Source organism: Amblyraja radiata, chromosome 5 (genome assembly GCF_010909765.2).
Source record: "Amblyraja radiata isolate CabotCenter1 chromosome 5, sAmbRad1.1.pri, whole genome shotgun sequence".
NCBI lineage: Eukaryota > Metazoa > Chordata > Chondrichthyes > Rajiformes > Rajidae > Amblyraja > Amblyraja radiata.
This window is the reverse complement of record NC_045960.1, coordinates 111,794,170-111,812,488: the sequence shown is the minus strand read 5'-3', so window position 1 is coordinate 111,812,488 and position 18,319 is coordinate 111,794,170. Positions and strand designations below refer to the sequence as shown.

Genomic DNA, 18,319 nt, shown 5'->3' with positions numbered 1-18,319 from the left:
ACAATGTTGCATTGCTGCCACCTTGTGGCTTCACTCCACAGTCCTCATGTCTTTACATTATATCCTTTATTATTATCCTACATTATATCTGTCATTCCAATTTTCTTCATTTCACTGATCAAAACTCTTCTTTCTGTTTCATATCTTGTACATGCAACTAGAGCATGCTGAACTGTTTCCGGCTGATGGCATTCCTCACAGCCCAGTAGGGTGTTTTCCCAACATTTTTAATGTGCTGTTCAGGTGAGTGTGTCCTATCCTCAATCTTGCTAATACTACCTGTTCTCTCCTGTTCCCCCCTCTTCTTGCTGTAATGCCCACTCTATTTTGTAGCGAATAGAGGTGTCTCCCCTTTGTCTCCTGTTCCCAGTATTGTTGCCATTCCTGATTTATTTTCTTCCACACAATGTGTTTTCCTTCAGATTTGGATAATTGTAAGTTTACCTCTATGTTCTCTTTTTTAACGGCCTCTTTTGCTAATTTATCCACTTTTTCATTTCCTAGCACACCAATGTGTGCTGGGACCCACAACAAAGTCACGTCACTGCCCTTCCTTGTTTCTTGGCTTAATAGTAGTAGAATTTCATACACTAGGTCAGGCCGCCTATGGGATGCACCAGACCCAATACTCTGGATTGCAGACAATGAGTCGCTACATATTAATACTTTGCATGGTTGCACCTGTTCTATCCACCGAACTGCCATCAAAATAGCGTACAGTTCCACTGTATACACTGCCAAATAGTTATTTGTTCTTTTGCAAATCTCAACATTCATCCCTTGCACTACCACAGCTGCCCCTGTTGTTTCAGCTACTGGGTCCTTTGATCCATCTGTGAAGATTAAGAGGTGTTCCCTGTATCTATTATATATATGGTTATGGTATTCTGTTTTTAGGTCCGAATTTTTTTCCCTCCTTTTTGCCTCCCATATCTCCAGATCAACTTTTGGGATGTTTAGTAACCATATTGGGACAGATGGCCACAATACTGCAGGGCAGAACTCTTTGTCCTCTACTTCCATGTCCCTTGCCACACCTCCTCCAACCCAGCCGAAGCTTCCAGACTGAGCCACCCCTCTCTCCCAGCACTCCTGTACTACCTGTTTTGTTGGGTGGTTCTCTCCATGACCCTTAAGGCTTAGCCAGTAATTAGCCATTAGTTGTCTGCGGCGCAGTCTCAACGGCATCTCCCCAGTTTCCACCTGTAGTGCACATACAGGTGACGTCCGCACACCTCCTATACAGATTCTTAGAGCTTCCGCTTGGACTTTGTCCAACTCGGACAACACTGACTTAGATGCTGATCCATAAGCTATACTGCCATACTCTAGTCTGGATCTGATCAGTGATACATAGATATGTTTAAGAGATAATATATCTGCTCCCCACTCTAAACCTGCTAAGCATCTCATTACATTGATGGCTTTTTTGCATTTTCCAATTATTTTTGTAATGTGGACCCTCCATGTTAATCTGGAGTCAAAATGGACTCCCAGGAAACGGAAATGTTTTACTCTTTCCAAATTGTTGCCGTATAGTTTTAACTGGACATCCTCTTTAATTTCCTTCCTTGTGAAAACCGTTGTCTTTGTCTTCTCTATAGAGAATTTAAAACCCCATTTCACTCCCCACTCTTCCACCTGGGCTATCCCTTGCTGCATTTTTCCCACGATAAAATCTATATTCTTCCCCTTTCTCCATAGGCTGCCATCATCTGCAAAGAGCGATCGCCCCATCTCTGGTTGAATGTTTGCAAATATATCATTGATCATGATTGAGAATAGGATCGGGCTTATCGCACTTCCTTGGGAGTTCCATTCTCGACTACACATTTACTAGAGATGTCTGACCCTATTTTAACTTGGATACTTCTACCGTTAAGAAAATCCATTATCCAGTTAAAAATATTTCCTCCTACTCCCATTAAATGCAGCTTTATTAGAAGACCTTCTCTCCACAACATATCATAAGCCTTCTCTACATCAAAAAATACAGTAACTACAGATTCTTTTTTAACTTGTGCTTTCCTTATATCATCTTCCAAGCACAGAACTGGACTTCACCTCGCCCCTCTCCAGGAACTATACATCAGGAGGTGCAACTCCAGAGCCAATAAGATCATGGGAGACCCCTTCCACCCATGCAACGGACTGTTCCAGCTGCTACGTTCAGGCAAACCCCTCCGTTGCCATGCTGTGAGAATGGAGAGGTTGAGAAGGGGTTTCTTCCCGGAGGCCATTAGGACTGTAAACTCCAATCTCACCAGGGACTAACTTTACTGTACCACTCTACTGCTTTTTTTTTAATTGATGTTTTTTTCCCCTTTTCCTTCCGCCCACCATATTTAATATGTAAAAGAATATGTGATTCTGTTCCATTCTGTTTGGTTGTTTGTTTGTTTGTCTTTTTGCACAAAGTCCGCGAGCATTGCCACTTTCATTTCACTGCACATCTCGTATGTGTATGTGACGAATTGACTTGACTTGACTTGGCTCACTCACTCACCCACCCACTCACGCGTAAAGCCAAAAAAAAAACCACACAAAATCATCGTAACATTGTAGATTGGAACAAAAAGCCTTTGACGAGGTTCCACACAACAGATTAGTTTAGTGTGCAAAATTAACTTGGATAGGTGTGTGTGTGTGTGTGTGTTTGTTTGTTTGTTTATTTATTTATTTGTGCACTTGAACGAGAAAGGAAAAGATCGAGGAGGAGAGTTAAAGAGAGAGAGAAAGAGAAAGAGTGAGAGAGAGAGAGAGTGTGTCCGCCGGTGGTGGGAGGGAGGAAAAAAAAGCCTACGACACCTGGTATTCCCAGGCGGTCTCCCATCCAAGTACTAACCAGGCCTGAGCTTGCTTAGCTTCCGAGATCAGACGGGATCGGGCGTGTTCAGGCTAGTATGGCCGTAGGCAGAGAGTAGCAACACTAAACGTGTATTTAACACACGCACTCTCCTTCTCATTGTCGGTCGACCCTGAGGGGGCCGCCCGACATTCACTAGACAAGGTGAGAGGCGAGAGGCACTGCCGAGAGTCCCCGACCGTCACCCCGACCCCACGCAGCAGCAGCAATCTCACTCACTCTCTCACCCGGCCGATGATGTGCTGGCCGTGGTTGGGCGCATGTGCAGGGGGAGCACGTGCAGGCCACAGCAATACGCATGTGCAAGGCGGCCTGCTTGCTGGCGGATGAGGAGCGAGCGGAGTGCGGAGACCAGGCAGCCCGGATATGGATAGCGGGGGGAGACGGAGAGAGAGTGTGGGGGCCGCCCAGAGTGAACGGCAGGTGTCCGACCTTGGCTAGAGGCCCCCTAGATTTCGAGGCCCTAGGCTTCAGCCTATGAAGCCTAGTGGTAAATCCGGCTCTGCGAGGCCCCCCTAGATCTCGAGGCCCTAAGCTTAAGCTTGTCTAGCTTATTGGTAAATCCGGCCCTGATCCTCAGAGACACTCTGAATTCCCTCAATTGCCTGAGGTGGTAAAGGCGCTGCCTTGCCTTACTCACGAGTGCTGCGGCGTGTGATGTCCATGTCATATCCTCAGAGATGTGGACTCCCAGATATTTAAAACAGCTCACCCTATCCACAGTATCCCCATTTATCCTCAATGGTGTGTACGTCCTCGGATGATGTGCCCTCCTAAAGTCAACGATCAGCTCCTTAGTTTTTTTGATGTTCAAGAGGAGGCTGTTGTGCTGACACCAGAGTGCAAGATCAGCCACCTCCTCCTGTGGGCCTTCTCATCGTTGTCTGAGATCAGGCCCACCACCACAGTGTCATCAGCAAACTTAATTATTGAGTTAGAGCTGAACCTAGCCACAGTCATGTGCGCACAGGGAGTACAGTAGGGGGCTGAGGACGCAACCCTGGGGCGATCCTGTGCTCAGGGTGAGGGACTTCGATGTATTCCCTCCCATCTTGACTGCCTGGGCCCTGGAGGTGAGAAAGTCCAGGGCCCAGGCACATAGGGGGGTGTTGAGCACTAATTCCAGCAGCTTCTCGGCCAGTCTGGTGGGGACTATCGTGTTGAAGGCTGAACTGAAGTCTATGAACAGCATCCTCACATAGCCCCCCTTCTGGCTGTCAAGATGAGAGAGAGCGGTGTGCAAAACCTGGGAGACCGCATTGTCCGTGGATCTGTTTGGACGGTATGCGAACTGTAACGGGTCCATGTTGCGAGAGAGGAAGGTGCAGATGTGTTTCACTAGCCTCTCAAAGCATTCCATGACTACCGAGGTGAGGGTCACCGGACGGTAGTCATTCAGACAGGCTGGGGAGGCATTTTTTGGTACCGATACAATGATGGATTTTATGAAGCAGGCAGGGACCACGGACTTGGCCAAGGAGAGATTGAATATTGTAGTGAGCACCGGGGCTAGCTGCGTAGCACAGGAGTTGAGTACTCGCCCCGAGATGCCATCGGGGCCTGCAGCTTTCCTCGTGTTCACCCGTGTCAGAGCCCTCCTCACATCGTGCTCGGACAGCGAGAATGTGTGCACATTCCTCCCTTCAGCTCCCATAAACATCCACCACAGTGACTCCTCCTCATACCTCACTGAGCCGAGAAAAATTCAATCTCTCCCTTCTTTGTCCTCCCGCGGTCGGGAGTCTCTAACCTTCCGTTGACGGGACGATCTTACTCCCGTAGCCGGCAAGGTAGTCGGGGCGATCAAGCTCCTGCATCGGTGGGGGAATCTCAGCTCCCCCGCACTGGGCGATCTACCCCGGGTCGGGGCCAGTCGAACATTGTGCGGCTTCTGGAGCTTCCCGACGTCGGTCTCAACCCAAGACTGCGAGCTTCTTGATTGTAAAGTCCGCAGGCCGCGGTTGGAGCGTTGATCCCAGGCAAGGGATCGGGTCCGATGGTAAGTCCACAGCCCCGCGGTGGGGCTCAAAGTCAGTCCCGAGCAAGGCCTCCGGCTCCACGATGTTAGGCCGTAGAGCGATCAGAGATACGATCCGGAAAACAATCGCATCTCTGGCAAGGTAAGAGATTGAAAAAAAGTTTCCCCCGACCCGCCTTCCCATACATAAAACAAAAAGACAGACTGTTGACGAGGCTGCCCTCGAAGCGCCACCTGGTGGTAGATAAAACTGTGTAGATAAAACTATGAATGCTGATATATGCTAAAGGGAATAACGTTTAGTGCAAGATAAAGTCCAGTAAAGTCCGATTAAAGATAGTGCGAGGGTCACCAATGAGGTAGATAGTAGTTCAGGACCGCTCTCTGGTTGTGGTTGGATGATTCAGTTGCCTGATAACAGCTGATAAGAAACTGTCCCTGAATCTGAAGGTGTGCGTTATCACACTTCTGTACCCCTTGCCCGATGGGAGAGGGGAGAAGAGGGAGTGGCCAGGGTGCGACTGGTCCTTGATTATGTTACTGGCCTTGCCGAGGCAGCGTGAGGTGTAGATGGAGTCAATGGAAAGGAGGTTGGTTTGTGCGATGGTCTGGACTGCGTCCACAACTTCACATCCGGAAGTGGCGGCGCTGCCCTGGCAGCAGCGGCTCACCTGCAGTCCGTTTGTTTTTGCTTTTTTTGTGTTGATTATTTCGTTTTGGCTAGTCCAGTTTTTGTTTTTTTAGTTTGTGTTTGGGGGGGGGGGGTTGAAACGGGGCTTGCTGTCTCTCCCTGCGGGGGAATGCGACTTTTTTGTCGTATTCCCCTTCTCTGCCTCCGTCTGCGCTGAGGCCTAATGGCGGAGCTGGCGACCTCGAGGCTCAGGAGGCAGAGCTCGCCAGGACTCACCCTGGGCTCGCTCTCGTGAGGACGGCCCGGCTCGGGGCTGGAACAGGGCTTCCGTGAGGGGCTGTGACGTTCCCGGGGGGCGGCCTGGTCCGAGGAAGGAACGGTGCTCCCGTCGGAGTGGCCGAGCTCGGGGAGGTGCGGCGCTCCCAGCCCGAGAGGAGTGGCGCCCATGTTTGGACGGCCCAGCCCAAGGGAGGAGCGGCGCCCATGTCGGGGCTGCCCGGCCCGAGGGAGGAGCGGCGCCCATGTCGGGGCTGCCCGGCCCGAGGGAGGAGCGGCGCCCATGTCGGGGCTGCCCGGCCCAGCCCGAGGGAGGAGCAGCGCCCATGTCGGGGCGGCCTGCCGCGAGGCTGAGACAGTAACGGCACTCACGTGAGGGCGATCCGGCTCGGGGCTGGAACGGTGCTCCGGTGGCTGGGATGGCGTTCTGGCGGCGGTGACCTGAGTCCGGGGTTCGGCCGCGGGCCAGCGGCTGTGTCAGCAGGACTGGTGGACAGCAGCTTCGACCACCCCGGGGCCGCGGTGTTTGAGTTGCGGGATTGTTTGCTACATCGCCCGGTGGGGTATCGCCTCAGCGCAGAGAGAGAAGAGGAGGGAAGAGACTGCAGCCCTAAGAGTTTTGCCTCCATCACAGTGAGAAGGTGCTATGTGGACTCACTGTGGTGGATGTTAATATGTGTTTATTGTTGTTTTTTTATTGTATTGTATGTATGTATGACTGCAGGCACGAAATTTCGTTCAGACTTCGGTCTGAATGACAATAAAGGAAACCCTGTAAACCCTGTAACGACAGACTACATCAGCAAGTGTGGAGAGGCTTGCGTACAAAAGAAGATGATACCTGTGTTCCCCAACCATGGTGAACCATGAGGTCCATCCACTACCAGGTGAAGTCCATGTCTGCAGTGGTCAAGACATCTATCCACGACGTTTACAAGCCCATTAAAGATGCCAGGAGGGAAATATGGATGAGGTTGGCGCTAGAATAACTACAAGGACATCCATAGATTGTGGCAAGGCTTGCACACTCCAACGGGCTTCAATGTGATGCTGGACATTATCGCTGGTAACAATGGGACCTTCCCCAACAAGCCCAATGCATTCTGCATTCTACTAGTGTGGCACGGTGGCGCAGTGGTAGAGTTGCTGCCTCACAGCGCCAGAGACCCGGGTTCCATCCCGACTACAGGTGCTGTCTGTACGGAGTTTGTACCTTCTCCCCGTGACCTGCGTGGGTTTTCTCCGAGATCTTCGGTTTCCTCCCACACTCCAAAGACGTACAGGTTTGTGGGTAAATTGGCTTGGTATAAATGTAAATTGTCCATCGTGTGTGTAGGGATGTGTTAATGTGCTGGGGTCACTGATCGGTCTGGATACGATAGCCTGTTTCCGTGCTGTATCTCTAAACTAAACCCTGCGTGGGTTTTCTCCGGGTGCACCGGTTTCCTCCCACACTCCAAAGACGTACAGGTTTGTAGGTTAATTGGCTTCGGCAAAAATTGTTAATTGTCCCCAGTGCGTGTAGGATAACGCAAGTGTGCGGGGATCACAGGCCGGAGCGGACTCGGTGGACCGAAGAGGGCCTCTCCTTCTCTCTCTCCTCCCCCTCTGCCCCACTCTCTACCCCCTCCCTGTCGACGTTAACCTCCCCCACCCCCCGCGCCCGGTGTCAGCTCCCTCCCCGCCCGGGATCAACTCTCTTTTCAACTTTGAAAAAAAGTTTCCCCCTTTCTATGACCCAACTATGGACGCTCGTTCGCTCACGGCCGTCCAGCTGTTGACACTTCCCGCCCGCCTTCACCCTCTCAATTGTCGGCGCCCATCAAACAACAGCCCGCACCGGCACCTCCCCCCTCCCCCCTCCCCCCTCACCCATCCCCCCCCCAGCCAGCAGTGAGTGTCCGCCCGTTAATCGCACGGTCCAACTGTTGCCGATTCAATTGTCAATTGGCCTGTGAACCGCCGCCAGCTGTTCGAGAAGCGAACTACGAATGAATGACCGTTGGTGAAGAACCTTCTGGAAACCAAAGATCCTATAGCGGAGCTCCTCTATAAACTTTGCTGGAAACGGCTCCTTCCCAGCGGGCAACGCTCGCTCATTCACCAACCGCAACTGTCAGCGCTCCCCACCCCGACGGCTTCTCCCCACCCACCCCGGCGTCAGCTCCCTCCCCCACTCACACCTGTCCACGTCCGTTAACCGCACGGTCCTGCCGTCGACCATCGCTCCCGAACAACTGTCCCCGCACGACCAACTGTCGACGATCGCTCCCGCCCAATCCACCTCAGCCGTTGCCGCCCGTTATTTCCCGCTCGCGTTGCCCGCTGGGAAGAAGCCGTTCGTTTCCAGAACGTTCTTCACCAACGGTCATACATTCGGAGTTCGCTTCTCCACAACGACGGACTCCGGAACACAGTTCGATAAAAAACACTGGGTTTTCTGCCCTTTTTTATTTTTGTTTGTTATGAAAATCTTTTTATTTTTGATTACATTCATTATTTCGATTTACACCATTTTTCAAAAGGTAAAAACGCTTTTCTTTTTTTTCCCAAACGTAGACGTTTTTTTCAATAATTGGTTCTTGGTTTCTTGGTCCAAAATATTCCAAATGGAATTTAAACTATATATTTATTAAACTGTTATTTATATTTGAATAATCCTTTTTGAAAAGATGATTGCATAACTCAGTAGCAATGTTACAACATTTTGAGATTTTAAAAATCAAGTCTGTAATTTATCCCATCAGATAAAGCATAAAAAGAAGTTTAATTTGACACCTAATTCACTTTCATATCTTCAGTATTAAAAAAGTTATGGCCATTTTCATACTCAGAAATTAGCATCTTGTTCCCTATTGCTTTTCCATTGACTTAACTCAAAAGCTGTGATCAAGGACAGTCATAAGCCCATAACTTTATTAAAAATTAAGAGATTAAATACATTTTCAGTTATTATAGATTGAAGCATTCTGAAACAAATATGAAACAATCTTACTTGGATGACCTGAAATTAAAGTATATAATTAGTTAGTTACCTAATTGTAGCTAATTACAAAATTCAATTACTAGATCTAAACATCTATCCATTTCTTAAGAAATGGTTAACATTTTTAAATAGCCTAAGTGTCCAAATAACATTCACACAAGTACTAACCAGGCCTGAGCTTGCTTAGCTTGCGAGATCAGACGGGATCGGGCGTGTTCAGGCTAGTATGGCCGTAGGCAGAGAGTAGCCACACTAAACGTGTATTTAACACACGCACTCTCCTTCTCATTGTCGGTCGACCCTAGGGGGCCGCCCGACATTCACTGGACAAGGTAAGAGGCGAGAGGCACGGCCGAGAGTCCCCGACCGTGACCCCGACCCCACGCAGCAGCAGCAGCAGCAGCAGCATCTCACTCACTCTCTCACCCACTTAGATTCCGAGATCAGACGGGATCCGGCGTGTTCAGGCTAGTATGGCCGTAGGCAGAGAGTAGCCACACTAAACGTGTATTTAACAAGTCAAGTCAAGTGAGTTTATTGTCATGTGTCCCTGTATAGGACAATGAAATTCTTGCTTTGCTTAAGCACACAGAAAATAGTAGGGATTTACTACAAAACAGATAAATGTGTCCATATACCATGATATAAATATATACACACATGAATAAATAAACTGGTAGTGCAAATAACAGAAAGTGGTTGCTAATAATCAGAGTTTTGTCCGAGCCAGGTTTAATAACCTGATGGCTGAGGGGAAGTAGCTATTCCTGAACCTGGTTGTTGCAGTCTTCAGGCTCCTGTACCTTCTACCTGAAGGTAGCAGGGAGATCAGTGTGTGGCCAGGATGGTGTGGGTCTTTGATGATACTGCCAGCCTTTTTGAGGCAGCGACCGCGATAAATCCCCTCGATGGAAGGAAGGTCAGAGCCGATGATGGACTGGGCAGTGTTTACTACTTTTTGTAGTCTTTTCCTCTCCAGGGCGCTTAAATTTCCGAACCAAGCCACGATGCAACCGGTCAGCATGCTCTCGACTGTGCACCTGTAGAAGTTAGAGAGAGTCTTCCTTGACAATCCGACTCTCCGTAATCTTCTCAGGAAGTAGAGGCGCTGATGAGCTTTTTTGATAATTGCGTTCGTGTTCTCGGACCAGGAAAGATCTTCAGAGATGTGCACCCCCAGGAATTTGAAGTTCTTGACCCTTTCAACCATCGACCCGTTGATATAAATGGGGCTGTGGGTCTCCCTCCTACTCCTTCCAAAGTCCACAATCAGTTCCTTGGTTTTGCTGGTGTTCAGGGCCAGGTTATTGCGCTGGCACCATATGGACAGTTGCTCGATCTCTCTTCTGTACTCTGACTCATCCCCATCAGTGATACGCCCCACAACACACGCACTCTCCTTCTCATTGTCGGTCGACCCTGAGGGGGCCGCCCGACATTCACTGGACAAGGTGAGAGGCGAGAGGCACGGCCGAGAGTCCCCGACCGTGACCCCGACCCCACGCAGCAGCAGCATCTCACTCACTCTCTCAGAGATCAGATGGGATCGGGCGTGTTCAGGCTAGTATGGCCGTAGGCAGAGAGTAGCCACACTAAACGTGTATTTAACACACGCACTCTCCTTCTCATTGTCGGTCGACCCCAAGGGGTCTATGGGAACTTCACTCGCCCCTCTCCAGGAGGGAGCTGAAGGTGTAAAAACTGCGGAAGTTGATTGCGGACATTTTTCGTGGAGATTTAAAGATCCAAAATATCGGGAATTATCGCGTTTGCTCGCTGCATTTCATCAAAAGTGGCATTATTGGCTTTGTTATCTTTATTCATTTGTTAGATGAAAAGTATTAAAAGTTAGAAACCCGTCAGTAAAATTGCAAAATCGCCCATGGTTCTCGGGTGGGTTTTAACATGCAAAATAAAAACGCTTCTGAAGCTCCATTTACCATTTAAATAATCGTAAACTCTCAATGCGTTTGGAAATCAATTTTACTCAGATGCAAGCTTACGATTATTTAAGGAAAAGAGAAAGGAAAAGAGCGAGGAGGAGAGTTAAAGAGAGAGAGTGTGTCCACCGGTGGTGGGCGGGAGAAAAAAAAGCCTACGACACCTGGTATTCCCAGGCGGTCTCCCATCCAAGTACTAACCAGGCCTGAGCTTGCTTAGCTTCCGAGATCAGACGGGATCGGGCGTGTTCAGGCTAGTATGGCCGTAGGCAGAGAGTAGCCACACTAAACGTGTATTTAACACACTCACTCTCCTTCTCATTGTCGGTCGACCCTGAGGGGGCCGCCCGACATTCACTAGACAAGGTGAGAGGCGAGAGGCACTGCCGAGAGTCCCCGACCGTCACCCCGACCCCACGCAGCAGCAGCATCTCACTCACTCTCTCACCCACTTAGATTCCGAGATCAGACGGGATCGGGCGTGTTCAGGCTAGTATGGCCGTAGGCAGATAGTGGCCACACTAAACGTGTATATGAACACTTTGTCTACTCCACTGCGATATCTCTTCAAGGTATGCCTACTTTGAAGAAGTTCTCCTCCTCTCTCCGGAGACAGTTTCACAACCTCCTCTCTAACTGCACACCTTCTGTGCCCATCCGCCCGCCCTCGGGCTCCTCCTCCTCCCTTTTTCCTTCTTTCTTTCCCCACCCCCCATCAGTCTGAAGAAGGGTTTCGGCCCGAAACGTCGCCTATTTCCTTCGCTCCATAGATGCTGCTGCACCCGCTGAGTTCCTCCAGCAATTTTGTGTACCTTCGATATTCCAGCATCTGCAGTTCCCTTTTGAACACTTTGTCTACTCCACTGCGATATCTCTTCAAGGTATGCCCACTTTGAAGAAGTTCTCCTCCTCTCTCCGGAGACAGTTTCACAACCTCCTCTCTAACTGCACACCTTCTGTGCTCCTCCCACCCTCCCATCCGCCTGCCCTCGGGCTCCTCCTCCTCCCTTTTTCCTTCCTTCTTTCCCCACCCCCCATCAGTCTGAAGAAGGGGTTCGGCCCGAAACGTCGCCTATTTCCTTCGCTCCATAGATGCTGCTGCACCCGCTGAGTTCCTCCAGCAATTTTGTGTACCCTCTCCTTCTCATTGTCGGTCGACCCTGAGGGGGCCGCCCGACATTCACTGGACAAGGTGAGAGGCGAGAGGCACGGCCGAGAGTCCCCGACCCTGACCCCGACCCCACGTAGCAGCAGCATCTCACTCACTCTCTCACCCACTCACTCACCCACCCAAGCATAAAGCAGAAAAAAACACAAAATCATCGTAACATTGTAGAAAGGAACAAAAAGCCTTTGATGAGGTCCCACACAACAGATTAGTTTAGTGTGCAAAATTGACTTGGATAGGTGTGTGTGTGTGTGTGTGTGTTTGTTTGTTTATTTATTTGTGCACTTGAACGAGAAAGGAAAAGAGCGAGGAGGAGAGTTAAAGAGAGAGAGAAAGAGAAAGAGAGAGAGAGTGTGTGTCCCGGTGGTGGGAGGGAGAAAAAAAAGCCTACGACACCTGGTATTCCCAGGCGGAATCCCATCCAAGTACTAACCAGGCCTGAGCTTGCTTAGCTTCCGAGATCAGACGGGATCGGGCGTGTTCAGGCTAGTATGGCCGTAGGCAGAGAGTAGCCACACTAAACGTGTATTTAACACACGCACTCTCCTTCTCATTGTCAGTCGACCCCAAGGGGGCTATGGGAACTTCACTCGCCCCGCTCAAGTTCAAGTTCAAGTGAGTTTATTGTCATGTGTCCCTGTATAGGACAATGAAATTCTTGCTTTGCTTAAGCACACAGAAAATAGTAGGCATTTACTACAAAACAGATAAATGTGTCCATATACCATGATATAAATATATACACACATGAATAAATAAACTGATAGTGCAAATAACAGAAAGTGGTTGGTAATAATCAGAGTTTTGTCCGAGCCAGGTTTAATAGCCTGATGGCTGAGGGGAAGTAACTATTCCTGAACCTGGTTGTTGCAGTCTTCAGGCTCCTGTACCTTCTACCTGAAGGTAGCAGGGAGATGAGTGTGTGGCCAGGATGGTGTGGGTCTTTGATGATACTGCCAGCCTTTTTGAGGCAGCGACTGCGATAAATCCCCTCGATGGAAGGAAGGTCAGAGCCGAAGATGGACTGGGCAGTGTTTACTACTTTTTGTAGTCTTTTCCTTTCCAGGGCGCTCAAATTTCCGAACCAAGCCACGATGCAACCGGTCAGCATGCTCTCGACTGTGCACCTGTAGAAGTTAGAGAGAGTCTTCCTTGACAATCCGACTCTCCGTAATCTTCTCAGGAAGTAGAGGCGCTGATGTGCTTTTTTGATGATTGCATTAGTGTTCTCGGACCAGGAAAGATCTTCAGAGATGTGCACGCCCAGGAATTTGAAGCTCTTGACCCTTTCAACCATCGACCCGTTGATATAAATGGGGCTGTGGGTCCCCCTCCTACTCCTTCCAAAGTCCACAATCAGTTCCTTGGTTTTGCTGGTGTTGAGGGCCAGGTTATTGCGCTGGCACCATATGGACAGTTGCTCGATCTCTCTTCTGTATTCTGACTCATCCCCATCAGTGATACGCCCCACAATAGTGGTGTCGTCAGCGAACTTGATGATGGAGTTCGCACTGTGGTTCGCTACGCAGTCATGGGTATAGAGTGAGTACAGCAGGGGGCTGAGCACGCAGCCTTGAGGTGCTCCCGTGCTGATTGTTATTGAGGCTGACACATTTCCACCAATACGAACAGACTGTGGTCTGTGGACGAGGAAGTCAAGGATCCAGTTGCAGAGGGATGCGCAGAGACCCAGTTCTGCGAGTTTGGTAACCAGTTTGGAGGGGATGATTGTGTTAAATGCCGAGCTGTAATCAATGAATAACAGCCTGACATATGAGTTTTTGTTGTCCAAGTGGTCCAGTGCGGAGTGGAGGGCCAGCGAGATCGCATCCACCGTTGATCTGTTGTGGCGGTACGCGAACTGCAGTGGGTCCAGGTTTTTGTCGATGTAGGAGTTGATTTGCTCCATGATCAACCTCTCAAAGCACTTCATCACCACCGGCGTTAGTGCCACTGGTCGATAGTCATTGAGGCATGTCACCTTACTCTTCTTGGGCACCGGTATAATTGATGCCCTTTTAAAGCAGGTGGGGACCTCAGACCTCAGAAGTGAGAGGTTGAAAATGTCCGTAAAAACTCCCGCCAGTTGGTCCGCACAGGTTTTTAGAACACGACCGGGTATACCATCAGGACCAGGTGCTTTTCTGGGGTTCACCCCTCTGAAGGATTTCCTGACATCGGCCTCTGTGACTGAGACTGAAATGCCATCGCAGCGAATGGGGGATCGGGAAGGCACATCAGTATTCTCCCTGTCAAAGCGTGCGTAAAACGCATTGGGCTCGTCAGGGAGTGATGTTACACCGGCATTCGAGCTGCCTCCTGGTTTTGCCTTGTAGGAGGTGATTGCATTCAGACCCTGCCACAGCTGCTGAACATCTGTCTCGTCCTCCAGTTTGGAGCAGAAGTCCCTTTTGGCCTTTTTGATGGCCTTACCAAGGTCGTATCTGGTCTTCATGTAGGCCACTGTATCATCGGAGGTGAATGCCCTGTGTCTGGACTTCAGGAGAGTGCGGATCTCCAGGAACTATACATCAGGAGGTGCAACTCCAGAGCCAATAAGATCATGGGAGACCCCTTCCACCCATGCAACGGACTGTTCCAGCTGCTACGTTCAGGCAAACCCCTCCGTTGCCATGCTGTGAGAATGGAGAGGTTGAGAAGGGGTTTCTTCCCGGAGGCCATTAGGACTGTAAACTCCAATCTCACCAGGGACTAACTTTACTGTACCACTCTACTGCTTTTTGTTTAATTGATGTTTTTTTCCCCTTTTCCTTCCGCCCACCATATTTAATATGTAAAAGAATATGTGATTCTGTTCCATTCTGTTTGTAGTTTGTTTGGTTGTTTGTTTGTTTGTCTTTTTGCACAAAGTCCGCGAGCATTGCCACTTTCATTTCACTGCACATCTCGTATGTGTATGTGACGAATAAACTTGACTTGACTTGGCTCACTCACTCACCCACCCACTCAAGCATAAAGCCAAAAAAAAAAAACACACAAAATCATCATAACATTGTAGATTGGAACAAAAAGCCTTTGACGAGGTTCCACGCAACAGATTAGTTTAGTGTGCAAAATTAACTTGGATAGGTGTGTGTGTGTGTGTGTTTGTTTGTTTATTTATTTGTGCACTTGAACGAGAAAGGAAAAGATCGAGGAGGAGAGTTAAAGAGAGAGAGAAAGAGAAAAAGTGAGAGAGAGAGAGAGTGTGTCCGCCGGTGGTGGGAGGGAGAAAAAAAAGCCTACGACACCTGGTATTCCCAGGCGGTCTCCCATCCAAGTACTAACCAGGCCTGAGCTTGCTTAGCTTCCGAGATCAGACGGGATCGGGCGTGTTCAGGCTAGTATGGCCGTAGGCAGAGAGTAGCAACACTAAACGTGTATTTAACACACGCACTCTCCTTCTCATTGTCGGTCGACCCTGAGGGGGCCGCCCGACATTCACTAGACAAGGTGAGAGGCGAGAGGCACTGCCGAGAGTCCCCGACCCCACGCAGCAGCAGCATCTCACTCACTCTCTCACCCACTCACTCACTCACCCACCCAAGCATAAAGCAGAAAAAACACAAAATCATCGTAACATTGTAGAAAGGAACAAAAAGCCTTTGATGAGGTCCCACACAACAGATTAGTTTAGTGTGCAAAATTGACTTGGATAGGTGTGTGTGTGTGTGTGTGTTTGTTTGTTTATTGATTTGTGCACTTGAACGAGAAAGGAAAAGAGCGAGGAGGAGAGTTAAAGAGAGAGAAAGAGAGAGAGAGAGAGAGAGAGAGAGTGTGTGTCCCGGTGGTGGGAGGGAGACAAAAAAGCCTACGACACCTGGTATTCCCAGGCGGTCTCCCATCCAAGTACTAACCAGGCCTGAGCTTGCTTAGCTTCCGAGATCAGACGGGATCGGGCGTGTTCAGGCTAGTATGGCCGTAGGCAGAGAGTAGCCACACTAAACGTGTATTTAACACACGCACTCTCCTTCTCATTGTCGGTCGACCCCAAGGGGGCTATGGGAACTTCGCTCTTCTTCTGCTTCTTCTTCTTTGGAGTTTTACGGCAGCCGGCATCCACAATGTTGCATTGCTGCCACCTTGTGGCTTCACTCCACAGTCCTCATGTCTTTACATTATATCCTTTTTATAAGGCCAGAGGCCCTCAAGAAATTAAACAACACCTTTACTCCTTTTCCTTCCCCTCCATACTCTAGAATGTTCTTTTCTGATATATCTGTCATTCCAATTTTCTTCATTTCACTGATCAAAACTCTTCTTTCTGTTTCATATCTTGTACATGCAACTAGAGCATGCTGAACTGTTTCCGGCTGATGGCATTCCTCAAACAGCCCAGTAGGGTGTTTTCCCAACATTTTTAATGTGCTGTTCAGGTGAGTGTGTCCTATCCTCAATCTTGCTAATACTACCTGTTCTCTCCTGTTCCCCCCTCTTCTTGCTGTAATGCCCACTCTATTTTGTAGCGAATAGAGGTGTCTCCCCTTTGTCTCCTGTTCCCAGTATTGTTGCCATTCCTGATTTATTTTCTTCCGCACAATGTGTTTTCCTTCAGATTTGGATAATTGTAAGTTTACCTCTATGTTCTCTTTTTTAACGGCCTCTTTTGCTAATTTATCCACTTTTTCATTTCCTAGCACACCAATGTGTGCTGGGACCCACAACAAAGTCACGTCACTGCCCTTCCTTGTTTCTTGGCTTAATAGTAGTAGAATTTCATACACTAGGTCAGGCCGCCTATGGGATGCACCAGACCCAATACTCTGGATTGCAGACAATGAGTCGCTACATATTAATACTTTGCATGGTTGCACCTGTTCTATCCACCGAACTGCCATCAAAATAGCGTACAGTTCCACTGTATACACTGCCAAATAGTTATTTGTTCTTTTGCAAATCTCAACATTCATCCCTTGCACTACCACAGCTGCCCCTGTTGTTTCAGCTACTGGGTCCTTTGATCCATCTGTGAAGATTAAGAGGTGTTCCCTGTATCTATTATATATATGGTTATGGTATTCTGTTTTTAGGTCCGAATTTTTTTCCCTCCTTTTTGCCTCCCATATCTCCAGATCAACTTTTGGGATGTTTAGTAACCATATTGGGACAGATGGCCACAATACTGCAGGGCAGAACTCTTTGTCCTCTACTTCCATGTCCCTTGCCACACCTCCTCCAACCCAGCCGAAGCTTCCAGACTGAGCCACCCCTCTCTCCCAGCACTCCTGTACTACCTGTTTTGTTGGGTGGTTCTCTCCATGACCCTTAAGGCTTAGCCAGTAATTAGCCATTAGTTGTCTGCGGCGCAGTCTCAACGGCATCTCCCCAGTTTCCACCTGTAGTGCACATACAGGTGACGTCCGCACACCTCCTATACAGATTCTTAGAGCTTCCGCTTGGACTTTGTCCAACTCGGACAACACTGACTTAGATGCTGATCCATAAGCTATACTGCCATACTCTAGTCTGGATCTGATCAGTGATACATAGATATGTTTAAGAGATAATATATCTGCTCCCCACTCTAAACCTGCTAAGCATCTCATTACATTGATGGCTTTTTTGCATTTTCCAATTATTTTTGTAATGTGGACCCTCCATGTTAATCTGGAGTCAAAATGGACTCCCAGGAAACGGAAATGTTTTACTCTTTCCAAATTGTTGCCGTATAGTTTTAACTGGACATCCTCTTTAATTTCCTTCCTTGTGAAAACCGTTGTCTTTGTCTTCTCTATAGAGAATTTAAAACCCCATTTCACTCCCCACTCTTCCACCTGGGCTATCCCTTGCTGCATTTTTCCCACGATAAAATCTATATTCTTCCCCTTTCTCCATAGGCTGCCATCATCTGCAAAGAGCGATCGCCCCATCTCTGGTTGAATGTTTGCAAATATATCATTGATCATGATTGAGAATAGGATCGGGCTTATCGCACTTCCTTGGGGAGTTCCATTCTCGACTACACATTTACTAGAGATGTCTGACCCTATTTTAACTTGGATACTTCTACCGTTAAGAAAATCCATTATCCAGTTAAAAATATTTCCTCCTACTCCCATTAAATGCAGCTTTATTAGAAGACCTTCTCTCCACAACATATCATAAGCCTTCTCTACATCAAAAAATACAGTAACTACAGATTCTTTTTTAACTTGTGCTTTCCTTATATCATCTTCCAAGCACAGAACTGGACTTCACTCGCCCCTCTCCAGGAACTATACATCAGGAGGTGCAACTCCAGAGCCAATAAGATCATGGGAGACCCCTTCCACCCATGCAACGGACTGTTCCAGCTGCTACGTTCAGGCAAACCCCTCCGTTGCCATGCTGTGAGAATGGAGAGGTTGAGAAGGGGTTTCTTCCCGGAGGCCATTAGGACTGTAAACTCCAATCTCACCAGGGACTAACTTTACTGTACCACTCTACTGCTTTTTTTTTAATTGATGTTTTTTTCCCCTTTTCCTTCCGCCCACC

At 48.7% G+C, this 18,319-nt stretch overlaps 5 non-coding genes across 5 annotated transcripts; all 5 read right to left on the bottom strand.

Annotated features, from left to right (window-relative positions):
• Positions 1-2,796: 2,796 nt before the first annotated feature.
• On the bottom strand, positions 2,797-2,915 carry LOC116973903. Its single transcript, XR_004412183.1, has one exon. It is a non-coding gene; the product is annotated as a 5S ribosomal RNA (ribosomal RNA).
• A 7,914-nt stretch (positions 2,916-10,829) lies between these two features.
• On the bottom strand, positions 10,830-10,948 carry LOC116973902. Its single transcript, XR_004412182.1, has one exon. It is a non-coding gene; the product is annotated as a 5S ribosomal RNA (ribosomal RNA).
• Positions 10,949-12,229: 1,281 nt separating this feature from the next.
• LOC116973814 lies at positions 12,230-12,348 on the bottom strand. The gene has a single exon (XR_004412132.1). It is a non-coding gene; the product is annotated as a 5S ribosomal RNA (ribosomal RNA).
• Positions 12,349-15,084: 2,736 nt separating this feature from the next.
• On the bottom strand, positions 15,085-15,203 carry LOC116973898. Its single transcript, XR_004412179.1, has one exon. It is a non-coding gene; the product is annotated as a 5S ribosomal RNA (ribosomal RNA).
• A 450-nt stretch (positions 15,204-15,653) lies between these two features.
• LOC116973886 lies at positions 15,654-15,772 on the bottom strand. The gene has a single exon (XR_004412168.1). It is a non-coding gene; the product is annotated as a 5S ribosomal RNA (ribosomal RNA).
• Positions 15,773-18,319: the final 2,547 nt, after the last annotated feature.